The sequence below is a fragment of the Lytechinus variegatus genome, chromosome 7 (assembly GCF_018143015.1).
Source record: "Lytechinus variegatus isolate NC3 chromosome 7, Lvar_3.0, whole genome shotgun sequence".
NCBI lineage: Eukaryota > Metazoa > Echinodermata > Echinoidea > Temnopleuroida > Toxopneustidae > Lytechinus > Lytechinus variegatus.
Genome location: NC_054746.1, coordinates 12,196,896 through 12,204,463, shown reverse-complemented (window position 1 = coordinate 12,204,463; position 7,568 = coordinate 12,196,896). Strand labels below are relative to the sequence as shown.

The following is a 7,568-nucleotide window of genomic DNA, read 5'->3' as shown; positions in this document are numbered from 1 at the left end:
TCCATTATTTTAACATTTTATGCTTCGGGCAAGGAGGTCCTAATCATCAAATTTGTAAAAATTGAAATATTGTATAATTCAAACAATAAAAAAAAATAGTGAGTGAGTGACATCATCGACTATCTCATTTAGATGTAAATGGCTCGTTCATATAACTATTTTGTTAAAATGAGCGGATTTTACATCCGATTTTGATGAAATTTTCAGCATTGTGCTTGTCTGATTTTTCTCTATTGATTCAAATCAACATTTTTTTGAGGTGGACTTGACCTTTAAACACATTTCAACATTTTCCCTTCAATGCTTAAAATGAGCAGGTTGATTTATGTTACCAAAATACATGTATTATGTTCGTTTGAAGCAATCTGAATTTTGTTTTAGAGTGTCATATCAATTGTTATTAAGAAAAATGATTTGTTGTAACCAGTTATCATTTTTTGTCCAGTTACGATAAAATATGGCCATATACTCCTTTGTATATCTGACCATATATATTTCATCAAAATGAACGCAAAACCAATTTGATATTGGTTGAAAAAATAGAATAAAGTTTGTTTTTTTTAATTGGTGAGTTATATGATGATAATTGGGTGTGAATTTGGAATTTTTTCCTGTCTGGAGTTTATATAATGATGCTCTTAACGATTTTCACTTTTTGAATATGATAACTACCTCGAATGATGATGTCATTGTTTGTATTATATACCTGTGAGTATATAGGCTATATTAGGCTTCAGTCACACAATGAAACCGATAGCTAACCGATCGCTGAGTACTGTACGTCATTGCTTTGGCCGGTCTTGTTTTGGTTTCGCTGATGTGGCTGTGACATTAGTCTACACATTGACAATCGATAGAGGCGTATACCTGTTAAGGTCTGCTTCGAAATTATTTTTGTACTGAAATAGTCACGGGTTTGTACTGTATATATACTTATTGCTAAAATTGTGATTCAAGTATTTAAAACAGAACAGAATAGGCTCACCATTATCTCCTAATTGATCGGATTTGTGTTTGTACAACCATCTCAACTTGATATTTCAATCGCATGAATTTGATTTTTTTGCTTATGGAGGTAGATTTCAAAATGCGATTAAATATCAATTTAACAGAAGAAACCATAGAATCTGCAGTGAACGGCGTGTTCTTAATAACATTCAGAACATTCTCGCATTTCAAATTCTGTTTGGTTAAAAACACCGATAATAACAGTATCGTTTCATGTTTGCAGTAAAGTCAATAAATTCCTGCAAATACTTCATTTATTATATTTTAAAAATCTCTATGGCAATCAAAAATAACATTAACTTTTTTTTAATTCACCGGATTATTCTTTTAATTATAATGTTTCTACTGTATATAATATCCAATAGTCCTTTATAAATAAAACTGCATGTAAGAGATTATAGAGACATAATGTGTTTCTCAGGGAATTTGTATAATATATATGATGGTATGCATAATTACGTTGCTGAAAATAGTGTTTTTTATAAATATTTTAAGAAATCACCTAGCCAACCTTAATGTGTTGTGAACGAGGATGGTTCGATGTTTGCCATTATTTTGAATGAATGTTTTCTGAAAGAACGTATATATCAACGTTCGAACTTTAACGTATCGATAAATTACATTTCCCTTTATTTCTTTGATATTTTTAGCTTGTTTGTTGTTATTTTTCATTCGCCATTTTTATCACATTATTTATTAATTGATTAACTAATTAATTAATTAATTGATTAATTAATGACTAATTTATTTATTTTTTCTGGGGGCCGAAGGTAATGTATGACAGCGAAGGTGTGATTAAAAAGGGTCATTTCAACGAAATTCATTTTTTTTTCAATTGGAACTTGTCTTGCCATTGTTCTTGAAAAAAAAACTATTCATATTCAAAATACGAATTTCCACATGGTAAGAATAAGAGGCTGAATTATGTTATATATTATTAAACTTTGTATTTCGATATCAGTGTTGAAGGATATACTGGGCCCACACGTAATTATTATGTTCCATGTATATTTTTTTATCAATATTAAATTGCATTGAAGGTTATTAGTTCCGATCTAAATGTGTTTTCTGGTAACCAGGGCGGCGTGACGCCGTGCTTTTTTTGAAAAGATCGAGGGAATAATTACCTATTTTATATTGCCCGGGAATGAATTCATACATACAGAGATAATGAAAGGTTCAACGACCCATACGTCTCTTTTTTATGCTCTTCTCTTTGCATCCCCCCCCTTTCTCTGTTTCCCCCACAGGTGTGGTCGCCCCCTCCCCCGTAGGGCTGCCCCTATTGATATTAGTTAATCGTTTGCATATTAACATTTGTCGCGCCATTCTTCAATTGGCTTTATATAATAATGTTTAAAATGATTTAGAATTCCTGATGTCATCGATAATGATGAGTCATGGGTTTAACGTACATATTTTTGTTTCCATGTACTCTATTTATTTCATCAGATGATAAAATGCATAAATATTGTATATGATTTTATGTTTAGTTCCATGTCGAAAAACACTTGTCTGGATTAAAACAGATGGAAATAAAAATTTGTGTTTTAATTTCTGTATAATTTGTTTTTTTGGTATGAATATAATTTTGAAAGAATATGTCGTTTAAAACGTAAAAGGTATTCTATTATTTAGTTCGATGTGTGGTTCATTCAATAAAAATCAGTACATTATTGAAAAATAATAGTGTTGTTTCCGAAACAAATCGATAACAAATACAATTAACCATGTATAGTGGAGCAAAATGTGAAATGAGTGGATCATAGATAATGCTCTTTGTAGAGCATGATTTCTATTCATCTGACTAAAATCATTCCTGTGTTTTACAAGAAGAGTATTTAATATCTTAATCCAGGGCGGCGTTTCATCAATATTTTCGTCCGACAAGTTGTCAGATCTGACAACTTTCCTGGATTCTGATTGGTTGAGAAGCACTCTTACTATAGCAACTGTCGGATAAAACAGGACTTGTCGGATAAAACGTCTGACAAGTCCTTTCATGAAACGCTCCCCTGATCTATATTAATATGACTTGGTTGATTAAACGTGTCTGACTGAGAATATCTTTTCAAGGTTAGCTCATACCTGGAAAATATATATTAAATATATATTGTCCTTGGAGATAGAATTCAAGTTGTATTGAAAATCATTCAAATTCTCTCTACTATAATCATAATCAGATAATACTGAACCCGTCTTACGAAGAGAGATAGATTCAAATAAAACTATTACGATTGAGCTCAATTTGCGAATGCATTTTAGATCGGCGCAAAACTGAGTTTAATTTGAAACTTGCAACTGTCGTAGGAAGAGGGCCAAGAATCACATTCACTGAAAAGAGTGATTTGTAAGAGGTGAAAAATTGAAAAGCTCAGTTGTGAAACAAAACTAAGAGAAAGAGAGAAAGAGGGGGGGGGGGTATAAATCTCATAATTTATCGTTGCTCCATTGTTCTCAATTTCATCTTTCTTATTTCGGTGAGAAAGTCGCTCAAACCTCAATAAATATTAGGTTGTCATTTCTTCAGATTGAAATTCCTTTTCAAGGTCTAAAGCCTTAAAATAATTACTTATCTAAAGTGTGGATATTTCATCGATAAGTTATTCATTTTTGATAGGATAGGACCTGTACAGTGATTTACTTTTTTTTTTTTGGGGGGGGGCAAGTTCAAGTTGTTATAAATTAAGGGGCACAGAATGTGATTGTTCATGATACCTATCCCCCCCCCCCCGAAAAGGGGTGATCACAATTTTTGCATTGCCTCCTGGATCAGGATCTGTCCTTGAATATGTCACGCTAAAGCGAAAAATTACTTTTCCTGCTCTAAGAGCGGAAGATCAAATTCCAGGGGTGGCCAGGGGTGGTTCCAAGGGGGGGGGGGCAGGGGACGAATATCTCCTCTACCGTCAAAAAGGAATAAAGAGGGAGAAAGGAGCAAGAAAATTATAAAAGGACATATGGACAGACAGTGCAACTATACAATACCCATTGATTTTTAAACGGATCAGTAATTATAATACCCCTTTAGTTCAATAGAGAACATAAGATGATTAACTTTTGTTATCTCCCCCCCCCCCATCTAAATACCCCGCTGCCGCCCCTGATCTATGTAATACTGTATACCTGTTTGCAAAAAGGGGCGTCAGTCATGATCCAGGGGGCAGCGGTGCGGTGCCTTCTCTTGTATAAAGTGCATATGCTGATCATTTACAGAGGTGAGGACTGGGATGGGGAAGAGCCCCTTGGCCCCCTGGATTTGCCAAAGATCTTACATAGAAACAAAACTCTATCTATCTATTTTATTCATCTTAACATCGTTTATGAGTGCAAGTATCGGATTTATTTTTAAATCAGAGCAAAATAATATTCAATATTTCTATTCCTGTATTAAAAAAACATTAAAAATATGGAAATTGTCAATATGAATATTATTTATAATAATAATCTCTTATCTCTAAATCGGCAGCAGTTGGCTAATATTTGATCACTCGTCTGGTTTATTGGAACAAAGCGGAAAACCCAAACTTCACACTCTCATCAAATACAACCCATGCAATACTAATTGGTTGGAAGTAATCAATCAATAATATCCTTGATAGTCACAGCTGACGGATGAGTGCTCTGTACGCATTAGGGAGATACGGGACACATTCGTGGCATGAAAGCCACCTTAGCTCAGGGGTTAGAGCACTGGTCTTGTAAACCAGGGGTCGAGAGTTCAAATCTCTCAGGTGGCTGGGGTGCGGTACCTCTTTTTTTTTCTTATTATAATGAAATAGATTTATGAAGAAATATCGTACTAGGGATTGTTTTTGAAGAATTAATTGAAAATAAGTCACTAATTCACGTTTCGAGAGATTTCATTTTTAGAAAATTGTTACTCTATCAATTTCCTGCCAACCCCCCCCCCCCCTCCACACAAAGACAAGTTCAACATTTAGCACAATTCAAATGCAAAACAAATCGATTCATAAAAATGCAATACCATATCAATATTGCATACACATAATAAATTGATATTTATATTCATGATTCCAGGCTTGAAATCATGATAAATATTATTTTTATATTATTATTGATCATGAATCCAACTTTGTTTCAATTTAAATTCTCTTGATGATTTTATCTATTCTTAAATTCCATGGCCCGTATTCTGATAGCAGGTTTAACTTTAATTTAGGTTTAAAGTTGCGGTTTAAGTATGGATAGCCAATTGTTACATAAATCACTCACGGTAGAGATATAATATTTCAGCTCATTTGGCTCTCAAGTCTCAAATCATTCATTATTGTCTAGGAAGTATAAATAGATTATCGTCTTTACAATCGATGACTCAGGAAAGAGCACAGTAAAGATAAAAAACGTTCTACTTAATAAAAAAAACCTGACTTCAGAATACGAGCCTATCTATTCATATTTTCATTCATCGAATCATTGCCAATGGCATATAAGAATCACTTTTCAAAATTACTTTTGAGAAATGAAGTTATATGTACACTTTATTTTTATTTCATCATTTCTTACTTGAAGTTCATGCTAGTTTATAGCCTCAATAATGAATTCTTTATTTATATTTTTATGGAGGTGAAACGTTTTAAACATTCTCATTTCATTATTTCAGCAGCCAATAATGTACAAATTTTGTTACACACGAACTATACGCAAAATCATTAACTGATATAAATTAAACAAATATAAATCATGAAATATCTTTCCCATGTTCACTTGAGATATCCAATTAATCTGTTATTTACAAATAGGCCCGTTTACTATTTAACATGTCATAAGTGTATGCATACTTTTTTTTTAAATAAATGATGTTCTTGACATTCTGAAAACATCAAATATCAATAAAAGTATGCAAATATATAATTCACTTCAACGAATACATGCAAGAAAGAAATACATTAGTCATTTCGTATTTGTAAGCTTATCAAAATGAAATCATCAGAATCAAATAGCTAATTATTACTTGTTGTTATTGTTGGCAACCCTCTATCTAGGGAGGTTTGAGAATTAATGGACAAGGAGAAATCTTCTGGGACCCTATAATTACGGTCTTTGATGAAAAGGGCCCCATGAAAGCAAGCGAAATGGTCATGTTCTTGAAAATGACATAGAAAAAGATAACACGTCATGCATCATTACATACACTGTAAAAACTGTGGTGTTAAAACTGACACCAATTGGTGTTAGTAGAGGATCACACCCTGAGGTGTTAAAATTACACCCTAGATATTAAACATAACACCAAAGAGTGTAAATGTAACAACAAAATGTGATGTAATAACAGCTTTAGGTGTAAAACTAACACCGCCAATTTGACACCGGTGTAAAATAACTGGTGTGGTCCTCTATGTACACCGTTAACACCACCGTTTTTGCTGTCAAAATCAAATAGCTAATTATTACTGTGCATTCAGTGTAACTCATGACGATGGACATAATGGGAGGTGGTGTGTGTGTGTGTGTGTGTGGGGGGGGGCTTTGAATAAAGAACAAAAGATCTTTCAATTGATTGTGCTCAATGGATTATGCAAGGTTCGAGTAAGGTGCTATGGTATTTGGACCCTATACTGATGATTAGGGTCTTTGGTAGAAAAGAGTTATCATCCCCATGTAAGCAAGTAAAATGGTGAATGCTGCATTCGTCAATGAAGTTATTCGATGAAGACAGATTTAAATGGCGTGAAAAAAGACTGAGAGCTGATCTCCGTCCCCCCCCCCAAATGTCTATCCTCTGCTGTGAAAATGGAGACACGGGACAGATGATATCGTGGCAGTTCAGGTAAAAGAGGTAAGGTACAATCATGACAATTGTAAAACATTTGTAATAATATTTGTAATAATGTTTAACATGATCAATGATGCATATAATTAAGATACGAAGCGATTTTACTCCAATTGTTATGCGTTTGATAAATAGGCGTTTTTTTTTCTCTAGATCATCATACTGTATCATTCAGTGTTCTTTGGCTAATTTACAGAAGAAGCATTTGTGGGGTAAAGAAATAGAAAATTCTCCAGTGATTAGGTTTGCTTTCATGGTTGGTGAATGTTTGATTATATAATAGTACCGCAATAGTCAGAATGTTAAGCCGGGCAAGCGGAACGGAACCGAAATCTGTTTATTCGAAAGAATGTTATTTGAATATGAAAAGACACATTCATTAGTTTATATTCATTTGGTCAAATGCCAATTCGTCCAATTTCAATTCAATTTCAATTTATTATTTACCATCTTTAAAATAAGTGTACATAAAAATATGACATAAAATACAGATACATATTGTTTAAAAATGGAGGGATACCCTTAATACACAGTGCTTGTAAGCAGGGTCCCAACATAAAAAAATTACGTAAACATAATACAGATTATACATTAAAAATACATATGTAACAATAAAAAACACATACATATGCATACACATAAATCAGAGAGAGAAACAGAAAGAGAGGGAGACAGTGAAGGTGGAAGAGGTAGAAAGGAAAAGTCAAGATAAGTACCATTCACAATTAAAGAAAAGAGAAAGAGAATTTAACACCATATAGATAAC

General features: G+C 33.1%; 1 non-coding gene across 1 annotated transcript; it reads left to right on the top strand.

Annotated features, from left to right (window-relative positions):
• The first annotated feature begins 4,675 nt into the window (after positions 1–4,675).
• Positions 4,676–4,748, top strand: TRNAT-UGU. The gene has a single exon. It is a non-coding gene; the product is annotated as a tRNA-Thr (tRNA).
• Positions 4,749–7,568: the final 2,820 nt, after the last annotated feature.